This window comes from Protopterus annectens, chromosome 2.part1, assembly GCF_019279795.1.
Source record: "Protopterus annectens isolate FY-2018-M chromosome 2.part1, PAN1.0, whole genome shotgun sequence".
In the NCBI taxonomy this organism is placed as follows: Eukaryota; Metazoa; Chordata; order Ceratodontiformes; family Protopteridae; genus Protopterus; species Protopterus annectens.
Window position 1 is genome coordinate 1,568,739,430 of NC_056729.1, and position 25,807 is coordinate 1,568,765,236.

The 25,807-nt window shown below is 40.5% G+C and overlaps 1 protein-coding gene across 1 annotated transcript in view; it reads left to right on the forward strand.

Annotated features, from left to right (window-relative positions):
• RNF207 (ring finger protein 207) overlaps positions 1-25,807 on the forward strand; it is a 1,144,530-nt gene that overhangs the window by 687,890 nt on the left and 430,833 nt on the right. The window lies entirely within an intron of this gene.

Below are 25,807 nucleotides of genomic sequence, written 5' to 3' on the forward strand. Positions count from 1 at the left end.
TAGGCTCCACCTTAATAACTTGGCATTTTGCTGGCTGGCTCAATGTGGCCATGTTAAAGAATTGTGGTCTATAACCGCAGTGAATTGTGGTGGTGCTGCAGTAGAGTTGTCCCCTCACAGTACGATGTCCTGTTCAATTCTCACCTAGAGCGTCTTCTGTGTGGAAACATGCGTTAATGGGCATACCTTCGTTGAAGGTTGTGCATCAGGGCTGGCAACTCGGAACGTGAAAATCTACTGCCAGTCATTAGCGGATCGGAGTTCCGCTGTGGCAACCCCTAACCGGGAAAAGCCGAAAGACACAACAACAACAACAGATAAGGCTGAAGTTTCTGCAGTGACCATACTATGGCTAGACATTCTTTTTCTACAGCTGCATAACATTCCTCCCTGGGTTAGAGTCTACAGCTGAGATATACAACTGGGTGCTCTTCTCCCTCTGAGTAAATCTGGCTGAGTACAGCCACCACCCCATGGTTTGAAGCACCCAGCTGAACAACAAATTATTTGCTGTAATCTGGACTGGCTAACACAGGGGGTCCTCCCAACCCCCCTTTAAGCATTTGGAATGTCTGCTCACAGGCTAAGGTCCACACTACCTTATCTGGCCTGTTTTTCTAGCCAGGTCTGTGACGGCAGTTAACTTTCTATAGTACCCTGCTGTCCCCAAGAATGCTCTCACCTGCTTTTTGGTAACAGGGGCAGGCCATACCTGAATAGCTTCCACTTTGGCAGGTTCTGGTCTGGTCTTACCACTCCCTACTCTATGTCCCAGGTAGGAGACCTCTGCCTTTCCCACCTGACACTTACTGGGCTTAATGGTCAACCCTGCCCTTTGCAGTCTGCCCAGGACCTCCCTGACAGGCTGAAGGTGCTCTTGTCAGGAATGGTTGTAGATAGCAATATCATCCAGGTAAGCAAGGGCATAATCTCCTGTTCCTGTTAGGGTATGATCTACTTGCCTCTGGATGGTTGCTGGGGCATTTTTCATCCCAAGCATCATCTTCGTGAGCTTGTACAATCCGAAAGGAGTCACAACAGTTGAATTCGCTCTAGTAGTGGAAGTCAAGGGCATCTGACTCTGTGAGACTATTTAATTTTCTGTAGTCCACACAGAACTTGTGCTACCATCTTTCTCTGTACTAGCACCACTGGGGAAGCCCAGGGACTGCTGGACTCCTGGATTTCCATGAGTTTCAACATTTCCTGTATCTCTTCCCTCAGAGTCTGTCTGACTCACTCAGGCATGCTGTAAGGGACCGGCTTGATAAGCCTTTGGGGTCTTGTATCCACATGGTGCTGCACCAGCTGGTTGCACCCAGGTTTCCCAGTGAACATGCCTCTAAACTCCTGTAACACTGCTTCGATTTCTACAACCTGGGTAGGGGATAGCCACAGCCGCTATTCTACCTCTTCCACTAAGGTGTCAGTCCGATCCACACTAAAGAGATCAGTCACCATATCCCCCTCAGACTCCTCCTGCCATCCACTGCAAGTACTCAGCACCAGGGCTTCCCTATCATGGTAAGGTTTCATCATGTTAACATGGTACAGTTTGTGCCCCTGCCTCCTGTCTTGGAGGTTTACCATGCAGTTAACATCACTGACCTTCCTTATCACTTTGAAGGATCCTTCCCAATCTGTGTGTAGTTTATTGTGTCTGATAGGAATGAGCACCATAATCTGCTGTCCCACAACATACTCTCGGGCTTGAGCATTTCTGTCATACCAGACCTTTTGTCTGTTGTTGGGCTCCTGCCAAGCCCCCATGAGCTTTCTAAGCCTTGTCCTGAGATTTAGGACATATGCCACAACAAACTCCTTCTGGGATTCACACTCCCCCTTCCACTCATCATGAATCAAATCTAAAGGCCCGCTTACTCTGTGTCCATACAGAAAATCAAAGGGTGAAAAGCCTGTGGATTCCTGGTGTATCTCTCTGTGTGCAAACAGCATATGGGGCAAATATTTGTCCCACTCTCTTAAACTGGTCTGAAAATGCCTGTAGCATGGTCTTTAGTGTAGAGTTTTAGTGTGGAGTTTAACCTCTTCACAAGACCTAATGGTGGTCTTTAGATGCTTCACCCCATAGTGCTCCCACAGGCAAGCCAGCAGGTCTGCCATGAAATTGACACCTCTATCAGTCAGTATTTCTCTTGGGAAACCTACCCGGCTAAAAATCTCTAACAAAGTATTTGGCACCTTTTCTGCCCTGATGGAGGACAGAGCCACCACCTCAGGGTATCTAGTAGCATAATCTACTACCACTAGGATATACTTCTTCCATGCGGAACTTGAGGTACTCAGAAGCCCCACAATATCCATAGCTACCCTCTGAAACACCTCTTCAATCAAACACAAAGGCATCAAAGGAGCTTTTACCTTGCTCCTGCCTTGCCTACTTGTTGGTACTGGTCACAGGTCCTGTATTACCCTATTACATCATATGCAGTCCCCAGGACAATAAAAGTTCTGTATAATATGTCTCTTGGTACGCTTTATGCCCATATGACCTGCAAAAGGAATGTCATGGACTATGGCTAGAATTGTCAGACAGTAGGCTGTTGGCACTATCAACTGCTGTATTACCTCACCCTCTAGCCCTACCTCAGGAGTCCACTCTCTATACAGTAACCCTTTGTTCCAATATAGACTCCCCTTTTCACTAAGAATCAGGTGCCTCCCTAGCTACCTCCATTAAGCCTTGTAATGTAGGGTCCAAGACCTGAGCCTGTCTCAACTCTATCTTTGTGACCCTTCCACAGGAAGTCTGGTATCTTCTGTTAGTGGTGCCACACTGTCAGCCTGGGTACTACCACTCACCTCTGCCCTTGCAGTCACTCTGTTTAAAGGAACATCAGTACCTACCAGCAGCTGTGGATCTCCTTTGGTAGTTCCTTCCCTGAAATAGCCAACTCACCAGCCCTGGCTTCAGGCATGGGGTCTGTCTCCCCCCAGGCTACCAGACCCACATACGTGTCTCCAAGTTTGACTGCATGTAACTGCATGCATACAAGGTACTGCATTATCAAAATCATTCCCTATCAAGACATTTGCAGGGATATCCTGAAACACACCTACTTGTTTGCTTCCTTTTCCACCCTCCCAGTAAAGGTGGACCCTGGCCAAAGGTATTTGGAATGGGGTATCTCCTATAGTTCTGATTGGAGTGGACTGTCCAAGCAAGTACTGCTCCTCTTTAACCACTGCAGGCTTCAAAATGGTTTTGTCAGTGGCTGTGTCTCTCTTAGCAGTGGCCTATTTCCATCCACTAAGATAGAATATAAACTCCGGTGATAGTCTGGTACTCCTGTTGTCTCCAGATAACTTACCACTGGCATACTGTTATTTCCACTTGCTTTCTTCCTCAACTTTTGTTCCCCACCTTGCTTCAGTGGACATATGTATGCTACATGGCCCCTCTTGTTACAGTTACACCATCTAAACCTTGATCCTGGCCATTTACCTGAACTAGTGGCTGCCCCTGTTATTAGTGGACTCTTGAGGTGATTTAGGCTGCTCACCATGGGTTCCCTTATATCCATGTGCAGCACTGGGTATCCTCTTCTTGTGAAATGATGCCCTGCTTGCCAAGTAGAGATTCCCCTTTCTCCCAAGCTCATCTGCAGATGAGCTGGGGAGAAAGGGGGATCCAACCAGATTCTCATGTCCTCATGCAAAGTACAAAAGGCTTATTCCCTCACCAAAAGGTCTGCTAGCCTTCTCAAAGTGGTGAGCTGACACCCACTCACCCACCTATGAAAATAAGTGCTTAACTCAGCAATATAATCACATACACTTTCATCTGTCATGTGTCTATGCTCACAAAATGTTTGTCATGTAAGCTTCAGGTTGTTTGTCTTTTGACTTTTCCCAGTTAGGGGTCACCACAGTGGAACTCTGGTCCACTAATGATTGGCAGCTTTTTTTTTATGATGTCGAGTTGCCAGCCTGATGTCCAACCTTCAACGAAGACATGCCCATTCAACGTATGTCTTTTGAATGCCCACTCGACCACGGGGAGGACATGCAGACTCCACACAGAAGGCACTCCCAAGCCAAGCCAAGAATCGAACGGGAGAACCTCTTGCTGTGAGGCAACAACTGTACCGCTGCACCACCATGGAAGTACTGCTCCTCTTTAACCACTGCAGGCTTCAAAATGGTTTTGTCAGTGGCTGTGTCTCTCTTAGCAGTGGCCTGTTTCCATCCACTAAGATAGAATATAAACTCCAGTGATAGTCTGGGAGTCTATATTGGAACAAAGGGTTACTGTATAGAGAGTGGACTCCTGAGGGAGGGCTAGAGGGTGAGGTAATACAGCAGTCGATAGTGCCTACAGCCTACTGTCTGACAATTCTAGCCATAGTAACTTAAAATATTCCAATAAACATTGTTTAACTTTATCATAGTTTAGACTGTCAGTATCAGACAATTTAGAAACAGCAGTTACAGCTTTACCATAGAGTAAGGGGGTTAGAAACCATACCCAGAGCCCTTGGTCAACATTATTCTGTTTACATACTCTTTCAAATATATGAATAAAACTATCAAAATTATCATTCTCTGTAAATTGTAGAAGAAATTTACTGACCTTTATTGCTTCTGGGGTTCAGTTATTCCCTTCCCCATTACCTCCATGACCCTAATGAAGAGTCAGCATCTCCCTCTCATGTTGGCGCTGTTTCTCATTTTCTTCAGCCTCCAAATGACACAGTCCCTCTACTGATTCTAATTCCATATGTTTTGCCTGATGCAGTCACTGCTGATTTTAATTCCAAACCTTTGGCCTCCAGGTCAAGTGTCTTTAACTCCAGATGGGTTTTTAAATCTTCTGAGGAAAAGGTAAACTGTCCTGTTTCTGAGGGCTGCACAACCCCATCACCAGACTGGTTGTCTTCCTGGTTGCTGGTCTGTGCTGCAGCTGCGACTAAGGCTGAAAACATTTCTTCTTTACTTAGTTGGCTTGCACCAGTCCTTTGGATTTGCACACCTTAGCCAACCGGTTCACTTTCAGCTTGCCATAATCCTCTGCTGACATCTTTGCCTGCTTTCCTTGACTAAACTGAACTGACAAAAAATAAATAAAACTGTTGCGAAAATGAAACTCTGTATGTTTACCTTGTGGCTGCCAAGAGTACACACAGCTTTAGTGACAACTGTCTACAGGCTACAGAAGTTCAATTAATATCCACACCACTGCTCACCAATGTGTGATGTCCCTCCTCTGGGCCAGTAATCAAGGAGCCTCAATCAGACATTCACTTAGAACAAAAATGGATAACACAGTATTTTCAGATGCAGCTGTCTGCACCAAGTACAGTTTCCCTTAACAGCACACAGGGAACACATTCCAGTCCAGGAGCTGGACTCTCTCTTTCTCTCTCTCTCTCTCTCTGTCTCTGTCTCTCTCTCTCTCTCTCTCTCCTCAGGCCCCAAATAAGAATCCACACTGACCACTAAGAAGCTCTGCGTCCCTGTTCCAAGTAGCTGACACCCACACTTTTTGAGATTTGATTTTCACACACACACACACACACACACACACACACACACACACACACACACCTGGGAAAGGCTGACAGAGATTACTCACTTTACCACCTCTGAAAAAGCTATAAGGTAGTTCTACTACCACCACCCAGTTAATATAAGGTTCTTAACATGGTATTCAATGTTACTGAGTGAAATTAATGCTAATACCAATGCTAATGTTAACCAATACAGCAAGACTTTCAGGAGCAGCCACAGTGTCACCAAATAAATATAAATACTCTCAAAGGTTAAACTATTTTCTAAAAGGCCAGCCACAATGAAAAGTTTACATATATTTAATAATAAATACTAAAAGGAAAACAGGACAATATTGAATATGTCTTCACAATAAACACCAGAGCTTCAGTCACAAGAAATATTAAAAATAATATGGATGGAAAGATTCACACAGATACAGAAAAACAATGCTTAATCTCACTGTATCTTTCTGACTAAATAATTACTGTTTTATACTTACTTAATAGAGCAAGGTAAGGTGACGTGGGTGAGTGGACTTTCTTGTCTGGTTTCACAAACAGATTGCCCTGAGACTTCTGTCTCATCTAGTATTAAAGTACCATTTTAGTGCTAGATTACAGAATTACATTACATCTGGTCATCTGACTCTGTGTTTCCCACACTATCCCTGTCACTAGAAGCTGAACCAGAATCTTGCACATAAGTGTCAGAATACACACACATAGAGCTTTGCTAATATGTGTAACAGCATCTGGAAGCTATAAAACCATTTTAACACGTCCACCCTTCCAGGATAACAATTAGTTCACCCCTAAGGACAATACAGCGGAATTCCTAGTCCTTGTTTTCAAAGATGCTGTGTCTCTGGCTGCATTCAGACCCATGAGATACAATCTTTATGGCTTATACCAAGTAATTTAATTTCAAACTATTTTTCATAAGGTAAGCTGGGCTGAGCTTAACCCCTTCCCTTTCAGGATCCTCTGTTAACATATATACATTTCAGCAGTTACCACAATATAGCCTGACATACATATATATTTCTTTTCTGTCCAGCAGGACCCCCTGTTGATACATTTTTAACACAAGCAGCTTTACAAATACATTCTTAACACAAACATCTGTACAAATATATTTGATATACAAATGACATAAAATTCTTTACAAAACTCCAGCTAGCTATGCTGGCATATATTACACATGCACTGCCCTACTCTCTCTGGCATAGCTGGCAATAATTCACATTATCACAGTGACCTCCATGTAGTAACACCCATTCTTCAAGTAATTTGCACAATATTGCATATTACCCCTTTCTTTAGAAAAATACTGCATTAATAAAAAAAAAATGAGGTAGATTTTTTTTTTTACATTTGATGAAAAACATATGCGTATTCTAGCACATCATATGCATTATAAGTAAACACAAAATGCCAAAATAATTAATATCTAACATTACTAAAATGGTGCTTAAAACATTCTCAAAGTTTGCATCTTTCATAACTATGTACAGTCTGGGAACTTCTGAGTCTTGTTTGAGTCTGACTATTTTGATTAGAGCCTTAATTCGTTTTTTTTTTTTTTTTTTTTTTTTTTTGTGGTGCCCTGTGCAGGTTCCCAGTCTGGTGTTCCTTCAACTCTAAGTTGAGGACCAAAATGTTTAAGGTAAGGGTCAAAACAAAAAAATATTTAGCTATTAGATGAGGACCAAAAATCCTAAGGTAAGAACCAAAACAACATAAAAATTATTTTCTATTAGGTGAGGACCAAAAATAAAATGAAACAAAATAAAGTTCCTCTTTGTCAACTGCAGCAAACTACTTGGTACGAATGTAATAACCAGCTTAAATGCCCTAACCACAAATTCAGTGATGGCATTCATTTTTAAATACCAGCACTGCACTACTCAAAATCAGCATCTGACAATTGCACCTTACACCTGGGGTAGCGGCCCCCGCTGCCCCGCACCCTAACTACTCTTCTGATCTTCAGTATTACTGATATTTGCAGTCATTATTCTAAGAAGTGACTGCTTTTGAATCTTTCCAAGATGTAACATCATTCTGATAATCTTGCTAAGGATATATTTCATAGCCAACATGAGATGCACTCTGATTTTGCAATGAGAATAAGGAGAAAGAAATATGGATGGAATAAAAGACAGAGAACCAGATTCAGAAACATGTACTGCACTGTGCAGTCCAGTTTCTGGCTTGATTGTTCAGGGGTTTTGAAAAAGAGATTCAAAGAATGCTTTAAAGCTACAGATGTAAGACAGAGCCAGCTTGCAGCACTACAGCAGTCAGGCTGGAGAAAACTACATGCAAATGTGAGAGACTAGGGGTAGAGCTAATGCAAATTAGTATGTATGCTTCCCTGGTACTTTCACTGTGACTGAAACAGCACAGTACAGTGATTCATAGGAAACATCTTCCATGCTACTTTGGGAGAAAAATCTTAGAAATGTACACAGCCATTCGATGGCATATTCCCATGCTTATTAATGACTATGGTTATAGTGGGGCTATTAGCATGACAGCAGGTGACTAATGTGAAGCTGTGTGTGACAGCAGGTGACTAATGTGAAGCTGTGTGTGTGTGTGTGTGTGTGTGTGTGTGTGTGTGTGTGTGTGTGTGTGTGTGTGTGTGTGTGTGAGTGTGTGTGTGTGTGTGTGTGTGTGTGTGTGTGTGTGTGTGTGTGTGTGTGTGTGTGTGTGTGTGTGTATGCTCTTGTGCTTGTACTCGCATGTGCTTGTAGGTAACTGCAACAGTATTGCATTGTTCAGTAGGGGTAACATTAGTGCAGTTGTTTCTGACTGCGAGTGTTCAGTTCAGAGACATGTTAATGAAATGCTGAGCTGCTAATGAGCTTTTGCTCAGTGTGGCATTTTCATGACTCTGAATTGCATTTTATTACTGTAGCACTTCTAGGCCTCTCCAGTGAAGCCCTAACAGTACTATAGCAATATTTTCTTTGAATCTGTGGGAAGAATTAAACAGAAGAATTCTGCTATAACTAAAGGTTGGAAAAATAATGCAGAATATAACAAAATTAATTTATATACGATGTATCTAAACTGACAAAATGAATAATAAAAAAATATGTGGTTTATAGTACAAAATACTTTGATTTCCAGAGCCATCCAAACTAAGATAAAAATAAGATAAGAATATTTTCTTGATTTACTGCACTGTACTTACTTTATACAGTCCTCACACTGTTTTTGATTTTCTTTTTAAAACATATATTTAATTTTGTGGCAAAAGTTGCCATTTATTTGATTGTTAGCTTTTCTAGTTTTGTTTGCCTTGCAGAGGGGTGAATTAACCAAGGACATAGTTGTTTGGTAATTGTTTGTCATTTAATCTGCACTTGAGAGCTACCTTTTCTGTTCTTTCACATTAAGAAATTTCATGATCATCTGTCTTGTGACAGAATGCGTTCACTTGGTCTCTGAGTTGTGAAGCACTCCAGGGAGCTCAAAGTGCAGTCATTTATTGGCTAGACGGCATAGCATTCAGTTTTCAAACTTTTTTCTCTGCTCTAAATCAGACAAGCTTGCACTGAGCTATCACCATGCAGCAGTGGTTAGCAGTGCCTTTATATTAGCAAATGCCTAGATAGTAAAATTTTCCTATAATTTTAGGATTAGGTCTGAAACATGTTAAACAGTGTGGCATTGCACAGAACTAAACTAAGAGAAGCTAGCTTGTGCAGTGAACAGCTCTACCATATCCTAACACTATATAACATGTTAGTAGATTTGGAAATCCTCAGGGACTCTAGCAATTGTCTTATGTTATCAGATAACCAGTTAACCATTAAAGAAAATAACACAATATGCAAGAGATGTAAACAACTTCATTGAAGGCAAAAATCTGACATCCAAATTAGGTGGTTAAGAAAACCTATGCTATACCTCTCACACACATTGCTCACCACAAATATAGTTTGTCTTATGCCAAGGCACTTAAGACTTTCCCAAATCTCAAAGACCTCCAAAGCCACCAAACAGCAACACTGCTCCTCAGTAATAACTAAAATACACACCAAAAACAACATCAAATATCTCACATAAGCCTACACTCAAGGGTCCCCCATGAGCAAAACCCTTAAGGCAAACATATACGTTGCCTAATGCTCTTGTCATTGAGGACTGCATTGTGCGACACAAAGATGCCCCACTCACCAGGTTAGACAAAGAGAAAATAATGCTTAGTTGCCTATCTGGAGCCAGGATCTGCAATATCATACACACACTCCATTCACTGCACCCCAGGTACCATTATGATTCTATCATAGTCCATGTGGGTGTAAATGACCTGAGACATACTTCACTGGACTATATGGAAAGAGATATAATGGATTTCTCGGAATATGTGTGGCAGGCAGGTACAAGCCTTAAAGTGAACAGCATTCAACCTTAGGTTCATAGGTTCATATATTAGTACTAAGCTGCCTGCCCTTGTGAGCCATTTTGAGCCTAGCCAATTGTCCCTTGTGAGACTCAAACCCTGCACCTTGTGTTTGTAAGGCAAACACCTTACCATTAGGCTACCCTTCCCCAAGGATGATGCCACCACAGTATGAACATAAAATGATTTATCTTAATAATTGGCTTAGTTTTTGGTGTTACTCCAGGGGGTTCCAATATCTGTCAGCATGAGAGGACATGGTTAACAGACCACATTGTTTTGCCAAGAATGGGCTGCAGCTGTCCCCCCTAGTCTTTTGGATATTGGCTAAAACATTATCCACCCCTTAGAGCCTTTTTAGGCAATATTAACAAGATAAAATAACCAGCATAGTGAAAAAGTCTCCACCTTAAGGTGTTATTTCTCAATGCTAAGAGCCTAAACAAAAAAATCCACACCCTTCAAACCGTCCTCACTCTGGAGAATGTAGACATCTGTGCCATGACAGAAACTTGGTTTAAAGCCATGGGGAGTACTCCAGAAGTGCAAGGCTACAGTGCCTTACACACATCTACAACAGCAACAGCACAGACTGGGCCAAAAGTAGAGGTGTCTTAATCTACATTAGTGACAAACATACCTCCAGGTTGGTTAAACAGAGTGATACCATGGACATGGTCCTTCACCATTTCATGGCTAGTTACAGATCGCCATCCATGCCCATAGAGTCTCATGACTCGTACCAAAACCTACTAGAGGAGCTCACCATCCAACCAAACAGCCTATTCATGGTGACTTTAACTACCCTCTACAGAATGGGAAATGTACACTGCCCCAAACTTACAGGCACAATGCTTTCTCGACTTTATTAACACAAACAACTTGGAAAAGATAGTACAAACTCCAGCCATAGGATCAGACATACTGGATTTGGTACTTACCAACATGGGATAACATTGCATCCTCCATGTGTCACTTCCTCACTAGTGAGGTCAGATCACAAAGCTATCTCCTTTGAATTAAAATCAACCTGAAAATCCCAGTAACAGTTATGAACTATTTTAAGGCAAGCTATCTCCTACTGACAGTTTGTCAAAATTCACGGCTACCCCTAACCCAAGACCACAAACACCTATTCAGAATTATTCAGGTATTCCCTATACAAACATGTGAATAACTGCATAGTGCTGCTGTACCTACCAGAAGTAAACCCAAAACAAACAGTAACCCCCCACACACACACACACACACACACACACACACACACACACACACACACACACACACACACACACACACACACACACACACACACACACACACACACACACACACACACACACTGGTGGACTCCTCACCTAAACAGTGTATATAATAAAAGAAAAAAAACATTCATGGCCAAAATCAGAAAGAGCCACTCTCTCAAAGACAAGTGTTATCTTATACAACTAAATAAAAAACAAAGAGGTCAAGTCCAACAGGGTCGACTGTGTGCTTGGGATAGTCTTGCAAGCTAAGGACAATCACAAGCCCTTCTTTAGCTATGTCCTGAACCTTAAAGGGAATACACAGTGGTGTGCTGAACTGGTGTTGAATGGTACCACCTTCACCATTCAGGATGACATAGCACCTGATGATGATGTATGATTAAGGCATCAGTGATACATATGATACATATGATAACAGTTTGCCATTCTAATGTGGTGGAAAGAGGGATTAAAAAAAAAATTCTCACGCAGACATAGGCTGAGTTCTGAATTCCTAACATAACTCCACAGTATGTGAAATGTAATAAACCAGTGTTTTCAGAAACCTTGCCTACAATTGCTTGGACAAATCAGTTATGTTTTCTGGAATGATATGCTTATTTATAAGGTGAGAGATGGTATACAAATCTAACTTTAAGCTGTCCTACAGATGCGTTGCCAATTCAGAAGCCTTTGACACTGTTGGTATTGGAAACAGTCACAGAGCAGGAAAAGAATATTTTTTTGTAAGAGTCGATAGATGTTAACCCTTCCCCTTGAGCAGTAACTTAAGGATAAATTATTCCATATGATGAGCTCTCTTCACTCACCTGAGCAGCTGTAGCAAATAAAATACAAGTCTCTGGCAGAACCCATGCCACACATATATGTTTGGGTCAGGGTCCAGATGTGGCAGAGCTGAAATATCCTGGCCCTTTGTGCCCTCTGGACCTAAGAAAAACAGCAACATATTACTTTGTAGATGCTCTTCTATGTCTGGCTCTGCCTTTCTTAAATCCATCAGCTTTGTCTGGTTTGTCCATTGATGGTCTCAGGACTAAATTGCCTTTAAACTCATATGAATCCTGTGAATCCCCACCTTGGACCTATCTTTGTCTCATTAATGAAAGTTTAATCCTGTTCTCCATTTCCTCAGATATATCTGAAAGAAGTGCACTGAAGATTATTGGACCTTCGATGGAATCTAACATACTTCACTAGTCATTAATTTATTCCTAACACTGTCCCTCTAACCAGAACCCTGTGAATCCCATCCTTAAATTGTGAAACAATCTTTCCTCAGTCTTGGTCCTATACTCCCCACCCCCCCCAAGTTTTCCTATCAGCCACCTACATGGGACCTTCTCTCTCTGTCTGCCTGTGTCTTTCCTAAAGCCACCAGGCCGCAAGAATCTCTGTCTTCATTGCATGAGATGATGAAAAAGATCAAATTGTGACTAGACAGAAACCTTCACAATCTGCTGAATTCCATTCTTTTCAGCAAGTATACAACTCACAAATCACAGTACATTGCAATTACCAAGAAATTTCTGAAAGGTGGACTTTTTCTTTTAACTGCTATTAAGAAACAAAAGCAGTATGTTGTGTACTATAGGCCTAGATCTAGGTATACCCCTTACTGTCTCAGTATTGCAAAACTGCAAAAGGTTTTGACTTATTTTAGAGTGCATTAGCAAGGAGATTAATTGCAGACAGCCCTACAAAAGTAGAATGCTGAACTGGAATTACTGAAAAGCAGTGTATACCTCTCAACTGTCCAGATTTTCACAAAATGTCCAGATTTTTGCTTCATATTTTTGGTCTGCCCCTCATAAAATTGTTTTTTTCTGGTAAATCATTGAAAACTTAAGTCCTTAAATAATGACAGACATTTGAGGTTCAGACTTCATAGCCTTCAGGAATGCGTGTTAACACAAAACCTTTCATTCTGACAATGTTCTAAGTTTATAAGAGCAATATTTAAAATCTGTCCCTATTTTTGGGTCTTTGTCCCCATATTATTTTTGGCTTTGTCCAGATTTCTTGTGCTAAGAGGTTGAAAGTTATGAAAACAGGAACATCCTAAAAATACCAAAAGAAGCAGATAAACAGAATTTATTTTAGTGTAGGAGAAGTAACAAAATAAGTGGTCTGAGTAAATAATAGTACCATAGGACAAGGCAGTGAAGAGAAGTAATATAGGAGCAGAAGTAAACAGGAGTATATAAAAACAAGTAATTAATGAATGGGTATATAATGCAGCTCTATGAACATTACATTACATATGCGTGATGACAAATGAGACAGGAATCCTATCTAGTGTACCTTTAAAGTGTGTTTGACATTCAATAAGTCTGTTTCTTCTGCCTGTAGTCTATATTCTGCTGCTTAGAGATATTTTCAGACAGAATATAGAAGAGACATCGAATACAACTCACCTTATTTCTGAGAGGAAGTCACTGTGGGTAAAACAAAACTAGAAAGAGCCCTAAACATATCATATAAATTCTAAATGGAGGAAAAGACAAATGGTCATTCCTTGGTAATTCATAACCCAAATACGTGCAGGAGGGTGGAGAGCTTTGTTTCATTAAACAATGACAGCTTGAAGAGAAAGCAACATGAACCAGCTTTTAGATATTCTTGTACTTACAATGTCAGTGATGATCCATTGACACAGGGTTAGGGATCCATAGCTTCAGATATGGTGATCCAGGTCTCCTCCTGCTATTTTATAGCTTAAATGTTATTTCATATTCTCTCTGCAAAGTCTCATTGTGAGAAGGAAATAAACCCTTTTAAAATGTATTAATGACAGTAAAAAAAAAAAAAAAAAACACGAGTGTTCAAAATATAAGAAACATGCTAATAAGTTCAAAGATTTAAACTAGCATTTATTTTGCAGACACAGCTTCATAGTATAGTTCATGTTCAGCACACTGACCACCAAAATTGTAATACACACATTCCATTCACGGTCTTCATTATTGTGACATATAGAATATATTAGGGCCAAGCCAAAATATCGTTTATCCTTAGAAAAAAAAGCTCTTATTACAATTAGTGCCCAACATTGCAGCACTTATTACAATTAGTGCCCAACATTGCAGCAGTGAAAGTGAACATGTGGCACTGACAAATGTTTGTTGTGCTTATTACATATAACGCTGTAACTAAAACACTAAGATGTGCTTGCAGGCTCAGAAACTCATTCAAGGAGCAGAACTTCTATGACGCCTGACAGAGAGTGAGAGCATGGCTATTCTGCCAGTCATGTGATATTATTCAACCAATCAGGGAGTAGTAGTATTAGTGATAGTATAGGGAATTACTTGAGGTTCATAGTGACTTAAAGAAAATAAAAAGTTGACATTAAAGTAAGCATGAAAGAAATATGAAAAAAAAGTGCTGTACTGTTATCCTTCCTATGAGTGTAAACATGGGAAAATGCAAAGAACTAATTGGGATTAATAAAACAACTTTGAGTCAGCCTGACCAAAAATATTTGTTGCTTTCATTTAATTTATTACACAGTCAGCTGGTATTTTTCATTGAGATGAAAGCTGAACTTCATCCTTGTACTTTATGGGAAGCTTAGTGCTGCAGGAATTCCCTTTTATGGCTGCATTGTAGACTGCATTTGGTGATGGTTCCTCCCAGCTCCCACAGGCCACTCATTACATTTCACTTTACTGCTTTATGGGCTAAACCAGACACGTGTCAACAGAACAGCTTCTTGGAAATTCAGCTTCTCAGAAACCAGAGTCACTTGACTTTAAAGAAATTGCTTTGCTTTGGCAGTCAGCAGTTTATCCTGTGACTACTTACCTTGCCAGGTTAATTTTGTTTTATAGTTTGCATCAGAAGGTGGCGCATAATATGAAGATATTGCACTGCAGACTTACCTCATTTCATGAGCTATAAGGATGATATAACATTTTAACACATAAAAAATAAATACCTAATTTTCATAACCATTCTCTTTGTAGTATAATCTTTTTGACTATTTAAACTTCATAGCCACGTCATATATGATTTCTCTTTCTAAAATTGTGTTTTCCATGATTGCAAAAGACAAAGGTATATCTGAAGTAACCTCTGTCAATAGCCTAATGAAGAGAACCATAATTCCAACTACATTCCACTCACCACACTACAAATGTGATATGTTGTCATGTAATCCAGTTTGCCCAAAGCAGGTAGATACAGATTTATAAATAAGTATGTATCTGTTTGTTAACGGAGTAATTCATCCTAGGCACAGGGGGATTGCTTTAGCAGAAACCTAGTAGTCTGGAATTGCACATCAAAAAGGTTAGCTCTTATGATGTGTATGGAGACCCTCAACATGAGTGCACTTTGTATTGTTGTAGTGTCTTACTTACGTCATGCAGTATTCACATGGGGGTTGCAGAACTCAGTCATTGCATTAGGCTATCATGCATTTCTATTTTTTTCTTTTTTATTTCCACATGATACTCTCAATCCATTGGTTCCACTACCTTATCCTAATCAGCCTGTAGGTTTTCCTGTGAGAACAACAGCCTGATTGCCTCCCACATCAGATGAGACCCCTATTTCTGATTTATTACCATTCTGGAATAAGGTCTGTCAGCTCTTTTGTTCTACCAAGAAAAGGGTCAGGAGGTGTGGAGGTGGTCCAGTGCTATGGTCATGCAAGTGGACATGTGGGTTCCTCCTATTGTACCTGATTCTATGCCAACAATGGCCAATGGCTTGTATTGATCCTGCCTGGGAGGGAGACTGCCTCCACATGAGCCTGCCTGGTCTGTGTGTAGCACACAGCCACTACTACCATGATAACTGTGTCCTGCTGCTATAGCCCAGCTTGCTAACTGGGATAAGAAATGTAGTGGGTCTGAACCCTTCCGACCCCCAGCATGGGGCAGCTGGCATCAGCTCCTCACTGCCATCCTACTGGCTCAGTTCTCTAGTGCCCGAGCTGCTAATCAAACTTGAGTTAGCTGGGTCATAGTCAGAGCTATATCTCTTTACCTAGTGAAGTAGACATGCATTTCCATTTTTTTGATGTAACTCACTAAACCATACTTACAACTAATGCTTGTTCTTTGTGGTGGTGTTGGAAATGCCAATAAGTACAAACTGAAATGAAGCCTCTAACTGGTGAATGGAAGCTACATGGTAAATTAAAAATTCCTGACTGGTTGCAGATGTTAGAGGTGGTAATCTTATTAAACACTAAAATCACTGGAACTAGAGAAACCATGAGAAAAAAGCATTATTATTATTTGGTAGTATTACAAATGTGACTGTGCTTCACAGCAGTAAACTATCTCAGGGATATAAGGAAGACTAAAATAGTTCTGTTTTATGTTTCTGTTGTCCTAAGAGTCTTGTTAAGAAAGCAGTAATGCCTGACAGAGTGGACTTTATGGGGAACTAATGGACCACACAAGGGTGCTGTGAGACCTGATACTTCAGGCAGCGAACCTCCCATCTCAGTTATTTCCCTGTTACACCAGCCCGGGAAGGCATTATTGCACTTAATTCAACTAACAGTAAAGTTTTTTTCCATTAGATTTATTTTTAGTGCAAGTATCTCACTCTCTCTTTTTATACACTCTCTGGCACCTTCTTCCTACACCTAAGACCTTTGTCCCTTTGGCACCAGCGTGGCAGGCACATCCTGCTGTAAACCACCTCCTTTCCCCCATAATAGGCAACACTCATCCTCTGTACCAGCACCCTTAATCACCCAGGCTGCTAACGACACCTTGATTACCTGGGCAGTAGTCAGGGCTTTATCCATATCTGCCACCAGACTGAGGAAATACTTTAGATCCAAAATACAAACAATTTATAAACTCTGCACACACACATTCTGTCATATGTATACCCCTGTACACAGACACACAGACAATCACAAACACACGCACACACACACACACACACACACACACACACACACACACACACACACACACACACACACACACACACACACACACACACACACACACATGGATGTTATAGCTGCACTAAAATTCAGCCTTCCCATTTGTTTACCACTTCTGCCTCAAATCAGTGACCCACTATTATGAAGTGCTGCACAAAATTTATGGCTTTGCTTTTTTTTATAAAAATTTGGTAAGGAAAAAAAGAACAATTCTAGAACTCCAAATGGAACAACAAACTTCTCTGAAAGTAAAACAAAAACAAAAATACAGGTATGCATCTACAGCGATGGAGTCGGAATGTTTACAGCATTGTTAAATTTGACTGTTTTTTGAACATGTTTTGAACCCTATGCTTGGCTTGCACCTCCAAATGTACATATGCTATTAAGAATGCCTGTGATGTGTATGCTTATTGTACATTTTAAATGGTTTATGACATGCTAGGTACGTGTATGCTCATGGTAAATTTTAAATGGTTTATGACATGCTGGGTAGGTGTATGCTTATTGTACATTTTAAATGGTTTACTCTGAAGTCATCGTTTTGTAGTTTTCAGCAATATCACCTGTTTAAGGCAACAGCATTGACCTGAATGCATCTCAGTGCCATTACCTTAAAATGTGATAATTGCAAAGGTTACAGAAGGATGTGTTCAAAGTAAATAGTTTAAAATAGCAACAACCAAACTCCTGACAGTTTCATAAACTGTTTTCATTACAGTGTACTGCCATAATTCTTTTTTTTTTACAGAGCTCTGCGCATTCATAGGTTAGTACTACGCTAGTGGCTCTTTTGGGCCATTTTAAGCATAACCAATTTCCTTTTTGGTGCCTGAATTAACCTAGCCTGTCTCTTGTAGATTGGCCTTACCCCTTCCATGCACAGTAACCATATATATTATCCCTAATGCAATACCTGGGATCGTACCATAGGTAATTTGAATGAATGAATGAATTAAAGCATTTAGGAGCTGCCTCTGTATATTAGTAATACAGGGGGCTTTGTCTTTGAATGTGGACAGGGATAAACTTTGTTTTACATGGATGGAGAGCTGGTTCCAGAGCAGTGGTATCCTCTGTGAGATATACCTGTCTGTCCAAACCATTCTGTTGATGTTGCAGAAGACGTTTAGATTCCCTAGACTGAATAGGTGAGTACGTCTTGTATGCCAGACACAGGTCACGTCTTAGCAGTCTGCAGATACTGAGTATAATGGCAGGGCTTTGAGTTGGTCCATGTAGGGCATGCAGTTTAGGCCTTGTACCCTTTTAATAAGCTATCTCTTTGGGTGTTCAGGTTGTTACATGTGCCTGGACAAATACATGCCAAAGGGAGCATTATACTCAGTGAAAAAAATATAATATTGCTATTAAATATAATATTTATATTAAAATATCCATTTGGAACATTTGGCTATCCAGTGGAGTTTCCTTATTGAAGTCTATTTTCTAAACTGTGTCAGAAAATGTTTTGAGGAAAGAAAATCTCTGGTTAAAGTATAGTACTTTAAACATTACCCCCAGTAATGAAACCTGTGTAAAAACTTTCTTCAAAGCCAGCTTCATGCTACTTAAGTCAAAAGTAACAAACATCATGGCACTCATGCAGATGGGAGCTGAAAGTTCGACTGCTAAATCCTACACTGAGGCACAGTATGAACACATCCACTCATGCATGAATCGTGCCATCCCAAATAGAACCAAGACATTCTCCTCCAAAAAAAGGAAGCCAATCTGGTGGTCCCCTGCCATAAACAAACTATACAACAGAAGGAAGAAACTGTTGTAGAAAAGAGGAAAATCCCAGGATGCAAAACCTCCCTTACCAGCCTCAGTAAGAAGCTGAGATCCCTCATAAAATCCTCCAAAGCTAGTTACGAAAATAAAATTGCCAAAGATTCCAAAGACAACCATAAGGAATTCTATAGTTATGTCAAGAATCTAAATGGCAATGCTCAGATCTGCTCTGAGCTACAACAGAATGGCATTAAATATACTAATGCCAAGGATATTGCCAATATCCTGGCAGATTGATTTAGTGCTAACTTCACCCCCTCTCACCCCATAAAGGGCCCATCTCAATACCAAAAGATTGCAAATTCGGGTAATCATGTCCACACAGGTAGAAACCGCACTCTCCAAAGCTAAGAATACAGCATCCATGGGACCAGATAACATCCTGGGCTGTGTACTACATGAACTACAAAATGAACTGGATCTCACCTAAGTGTCATGTTTAATCATAGCCTCACCTTAGGCATTGTGCCCACTGAGTGGCACACAGCTACAGTTATCCCACTTCAATAGGGGGGATCCACCTTGGATCCCAGGAACTACCGTCTCATCAGTCTGACGAGCCTGATCTGCAAGGGCATGGAACGCATTATCATGGAACTTATAAACAAAGACATTGGCAACCTTCAAAGACTAGAACCCACCGAGTTTGGGTTCAGGAAGGGCCGATCTTGTCTCCTGAACCTGATTGGCTTCTTCGAATCAGTCTACAGAGCTGTGGACGAGGGTAAGGCTGTTCACACAGCCTATCTGGACCTCGCCAAGGCCTTCAACACCATCCCCCACTCTGGAATCATAGATAAACTTACTAAGCTGGGCATAAATCCCTATGTCACTCGATGGGTTACCAACTGGCTTGCTGACAGAACCCAGACTGTAAAAGTAGCCGACTCCAAATCCAGCTCCAGACAAGTGACAAGTGGAGTACCTCAGGGTTCAGTCCTGGGACCGCTCTTGTTTGGCATCTCCTTCTCTGAAGTACAAGCCAACACTAAGGGACTCTGGCTAACAAAGTTCGCAGATGACTACAAACTGGGAGCCATTATTGAAACCCCAAATGATGGGGATATTCTACAAAAGGGCCTTACAGAAACAGATGCTTGGTGCCAGAGCCATGGGCTCAAGCTTAATGCCAAGAAATGTATAGTTATCCCTTTTGGGAAAAAAACATGTACCCATGAATTACCACATAGGTGGCAGTACACTAAACACCGAAAGTGTGAAGAGAGACTTAGGGACACAGGTGGACAGTGGTCTCACCTTCAATAACCACATCGTCACAACAGTCAGAAAATCCTTCTATGTGGCACACCTCATCACTAAGGGCTTTTCATCCAGAAAAAAAGGAGGTTATTGTCCCATTGTACATATGCCTTATTAGACCCATTATAGAGTACAACACCCCATTTGGTATGTAAGTCACAAGACATCTGCAACAGCTGGAAAGGCCTCAGAAATACCTCACTAAAAGAATCACAGGCCTAAAGCAGATGCCCTATGCTGACCATCTAAAAAAACTCTAGCTATACTCTGTGGCATATCGTCTACTCAGAGGTGATCTCTGCTTAACATACAAGGCCATGTCAAACCCTGAGCTGTTGGACATGCTCCACTTAAAGAAATCTCAATCCCTCAGAGCCACACACTCCAGGTCTCTAAACCTTGTCATCACAATGAACAAAACATGCTGGAAGGATAGGTTCCTGACCCAGAGACTCCCCATACTCTGGAATAGACTGCCCATACATGTCAAGCAGAGTGTCTCCTTGGCCCTCTTCAAAAGGAACCTTGATGATTGGATGGAAGATAGGAAATTCACCCTGGGGATCACGTCACTTGCCCTGCAGGACAGGGGTCCAGGGAAGTAAATGTTGTGGGAAGAAATATCCAGGGAATTGTTTGGCTAGGCTTGTATAAGCCGTAGGGCCGATAGCCTAGTACCAACCTATGTACCTATAAAAGCACATAGGATGGGGCTACTAAAGATATCTAAAGTCAGTTCTGAAAAAATGGCCTGTCACAGTTCCAGCGGAATAGAACCCTGTTAACACCACCTCATCTCACACAGAGAAACCTATAAATGCATCCATTATGTAAAGAAATACAGGTAAGAAAAATGAAAAGAATGCTATGTAGCCCTCAGGCCTCATGTCCGGACGTGTCTAAGATATGACATTTTTAAAGTGGTATTGTTGCTTAATTATTGTGTCATACAAAGCTGCTGTACAGAATCATGTTTTTCCTGATAAGAAGATGAGTTGTTTGCAGATAAGTTGATCATTGCATTAGAGTAGTTATATGAAGCAGAAGATGAACATCTCAGTATAGTACTTTAAACATTATTTTTCTAAATTTTCTGTCTTGCATGTTGTTGAATCTTGTTAATCTCTTAAATGTGTTTATGTACATATACTGGTATGATTGGTAAGGGAGCTCATTGTTGATTTGTCAGTTCTTTAAACACAAGTAATAATAAGTGTTTACATTTCTTTTGAATTTAGTGGAACCCAGCACTAAAGAAATTACTAAATTTTGCAGCTGACAGCTCCAAACTGAGTGAAATAGGTTTGCATTCAATGTGTGCAGTTTTAGGTTCACAGGTGGTTACTAGGCTACAGGCATGAGACACTTTAAGCCTGGTCAGACTGACCCCAAATTTACCAAAATATTGCTGACGTGTCAACACCCCAAGGAATTTTATGGTTATGATATAGGCTTGTACACATCAAGTATTTGCAGGCTTCCTCTGTCCATGAAGGACATAGGTGCTAAACCAGGTGTAAATTTGTGATTTGCCATCCTTTGATCCCATTTACATTTAAATAAGTTTAGGGATGAGCTTTGCTTCATGTGGATGTGAAGCCTGCTCCAGAGAAGGGGCAATCTTTGAGACACATGCATGTCCCTCCAACCTGTCCTATTTTATGTCGCAGATGAGGCTTAGTTCATTATAACAGATTTTTATGATGTCACCTGCTTTGTAGCTGTGCAACAGATCCATCAACAGATACCATGTAGGCTAGGCATAGACTGCTGCACAGCAGTCTGTGGGAGACGGAGTACAGGGATTGTTTTTTGGGACAGTCTGCATAGGACTTGTTTACTCCCTGTATTCTTTTCCAAGGAACCTCTGTGGTCTCTTAAGAAGTTACAAGTGCCTGGTCAGGTACACGCTGAAGGATGCATTGTACTCTATAATTAGTCTGATTTCAGCGACGTACAGCGGAACAATGACCTCCATGGACATGGATGCCATACTTTACCTATACGTTGTGGAAAGTATGATTTTCTAAACACAGTGGACACATGGTGATCAAAGATCATGTTACTTTTAACATGCAGTATCAGATATCTGACCACTGAATTTACTTTTAGGGGTGTATTATTAATGTAATTTCTAGAGATGCCCATATTCCAAAGGGTACTATTATGCATTTTTTCACACTGAGCTTTAGTTCATGGCTCTGGTACCTGTTGTTTGTCTGTGTCAGATTCTCTTGAGGCGTATCTGTGTCTTTTGTGGTTCAGTAACTATGCCTAGTTTGCAGTCATCTGCAAACTTGTTAGTCAGAGGCTCTTGATATTTGTCTTGACTTCAGACATGTAGATGCCAAAATGGAGAGACCTCATTACTGATCCCTGTTGGACTCTGCTAATGACTAGCCTCTTTGTGGAGGTGAATTCTGCTATCCTATCTTCTTGTGTCCTATCAGTGAGCCAGGTGGCTGTCCATCAAGTGACATATGGGTTTATGCCTTACTTTGTAAATTTATCTACAATGCTTAAGTAAGGTATTCTGTTAAATGCCTTAGACAATTCAAAGTAGGTAGTGTACACTGTTTTGCCTTCATCCATAGCTTTAGTGACCTTTTTGAAGAAGTCCACCAGGTTAAGTAGGCATGACCTGCCTTTGACAAAATCAGACTGCATAGGAACCAGTGTTTGTAGGTTTCCTATGTCATTGTTTACCAGATTCATGATAATTCTTTCCACAGATTTGCATATGGTACTAGTAAGACTTATGGGTCTGTAGTTTCTCTGGTCTGTGGAGGGCACCCCCCCCCCCCTTGTGCGGAGTGTTAATGGTTGCAGTCCTCCATTCATAAAGCATGAAGTCTGTCTGGAGGCTATGGTTAAACAAAAATTTTAGTGGCATGACAGGTCATGTTTCATGCTATTTATAAGGAATTCTGGGATATTATCAGGGACCACTGAAATGGTGTTCTTGGCCTTAGAGATCACAGTGAGGACCTGCTCCCTAGTGCTAGCTGGTGGATAAATAGTGTGTGAGTAAAACTGTAGCCAAATTTATTGGCCAGCAAGTTTGCTATATCATCTGGTTCTGTATAAGAGGTCCCATTTGCCATTAGTCAGCACATTGTTACTTTTGCCTTTTAAGGCTGCAGACAAAACTGAAGAAAGCCTTATGATTGTCCTTGGATATGGAGGCTATTTTTATCCTAAATCTGGCTTTGGTGGACTTAATTAGTCCCCTGAGTTGTTTGTTCAGATCAATGAGGGCATTTTTATCTTGATGGGCAATGCCCTTCCTATTTTTAGATATGAATTTTTTTCTTTTGTTATGAAACTTATTTGTACTGGAATTTCACCAGGATGGTTTGCTTTTGGAGATTGTTTTATGTTTATTTTGGGTAGGTACAGATATTTACATGATTGCACAGGGTTTCTGAGAACAATTCTGCATTGGCAGCTACGTTCCCAGGGATTGGGGGGCCTGGAGTTTTGCTAGACTGTCACTTAGTAGGAGGTAGTTAGCCTTGAAATAGTTTTTAAATGTTCCAATGGTATCTAGGATCCTGGGCTTAACATTTATTTCAAAGAAGACAGCTTTGTGGACTGACCTGATGAAAGAGGACTTTATACTGGATGAGTGCATCATTCCCACATATTTGTGAGGACTAGGTTAAGGATATTTGCATCCCTGGTGGGTGAACAGACTAACTATTCAAGGGTGTCTGTGTTAAAAGGTTCAGAAATCTCTGGGCCTGCATGTTTGAGACTCTGTATGATTCCCTGATAATACTGTAGTAGTTAAAGTAACCCATGAATATTGTGTTGGTTTGACTGGGGAATGTCTGCATTACTTTTAAGTACATGCTATGGGCCTCCACAGTCATGACATGGGAACAAAAGCTTGCAAGGGATATGGTATGATAATTTACTTGTGGTAAACTGAAAGTGAAGAAGCTCAACTGTGTCATTGTTTTGCAGTGCAAATAATATATTTTATTTTTCCTAAAGTGCTACAGTTGTGGTATTTCAAAATTCAGTTTGTACTCGTGTATGACATATGCATATAATTTTCAGTGATCAATGATAAAAAAATCTGTTAAATGAAAGGATGCTAGGACATTGTCTTACTTAAGCTCAATCTCTAGGTCTGCATGGTTACAGATGAAAACCAGCTTTCACTATGAATAGACAAAAGCGAACGCACCAAGCACTGGGATTCCCGAACGGCATTTGACAAAAACATCTTGCCAAAAACACTTTAAGTGGTTTTGCAGGGGGCAAGCCCCCCTGCACCCCCACACCCCTGAAATTATAGATACCAACTCTGAGGTCAAATTTACTCAAAAAAGATGGAAATTCCCATGAAAAGTGAATCACTTTTGGCACAACTCATAGACAGATTTTTCTATGGAGGAATTCCAGTTGTTGGTAAGGTGAAGATTGGGCAGCTGAAGCTCAAGAGTTCAAGCTTTGACCACTAGTAGGATAGCATATAAAACAACTAAAACTAAAGTAGTAAAGCAGAAAACTTGAGTCATTGCAACCTTTCTAGAAATGGAGTGAAAGTACTTTAGCACTTCCCTAAGATGTGCATATGAGCTTTATTGTGCATTCAAAACAATTGATTAGAAAAATGAGACAATACTTGACATAAAGTCATTTGATGTTTGTTAGTAAAGCATATTGTATGTAGATGAAAATAAATACTTTGAAATAATCAGCTTTGCCTACTGCTGAATAAGTGTGCAGCTAAAGAATTGTGCTTTCATATATTTTTATTATGGCTCGTAATGTGTTATATTTCTGTTCTTGGGATAAATTGGCTTGACTCTCCAATATCCAGCATCTTCTCCCACTTTCTTCCCCATCTTAATCTACTCCCTTTCCAATCATACATACTGCTTTCCCTGTCCCTTTTCTCACTTCATCTAAATCTTTTCAAAGTCCTTATCGCCTGTCCCACATTCTAACCTCTAGCTATACTCTCAAAATGTCTGTACCTCCTTGCGGTACTTACCTAGGTACTTACCTAGATCACCCTATGCTATAACAGTTAACACTTTAAAATAATTCTGTATCATGACTAGGAGATACACACATGTTACTGATGACACAAAGCTTAACTACCTGTAAACTTCTACATGTAGTATTGTAATAGACAAAGCTGACAACTAAATTTGCTACTGTAAATTGTATATTTATTTATAGTATGCTATTGTAAATTGTACTTGCATATATATATATATATATATAATATGTAGACCGCAATTCTCCCTGGGCCATTGCTGAAAATGAGCTTTGCACAGTTGTACTATCCTGGTCAACGAAGACAAATAAGTAAATAAAATAAATAATTGTGTGGAGACTGTAAATACTAATCTATTGCTCTGAAAATGGGGACTATTTTTTCATACAAGAAGCAGAACGAATGCATGAGGATAAAAAGCAACTAACACAACAAAAAAGAATGAACAAAAATAAATAGAGGACCATTTTCTGAGCATAGTAATGCCTTCTAAGGTTGTCATTACAAGGAAACAATGCAGCTTCCACGAGTAGGAAGACTCTCTGCCCTTTGGGTTGGTCCCAACAATGTCCTAGGGTAGTCTGTTATGGTTCCCTATTATTTAAGCAAACTTTCAAT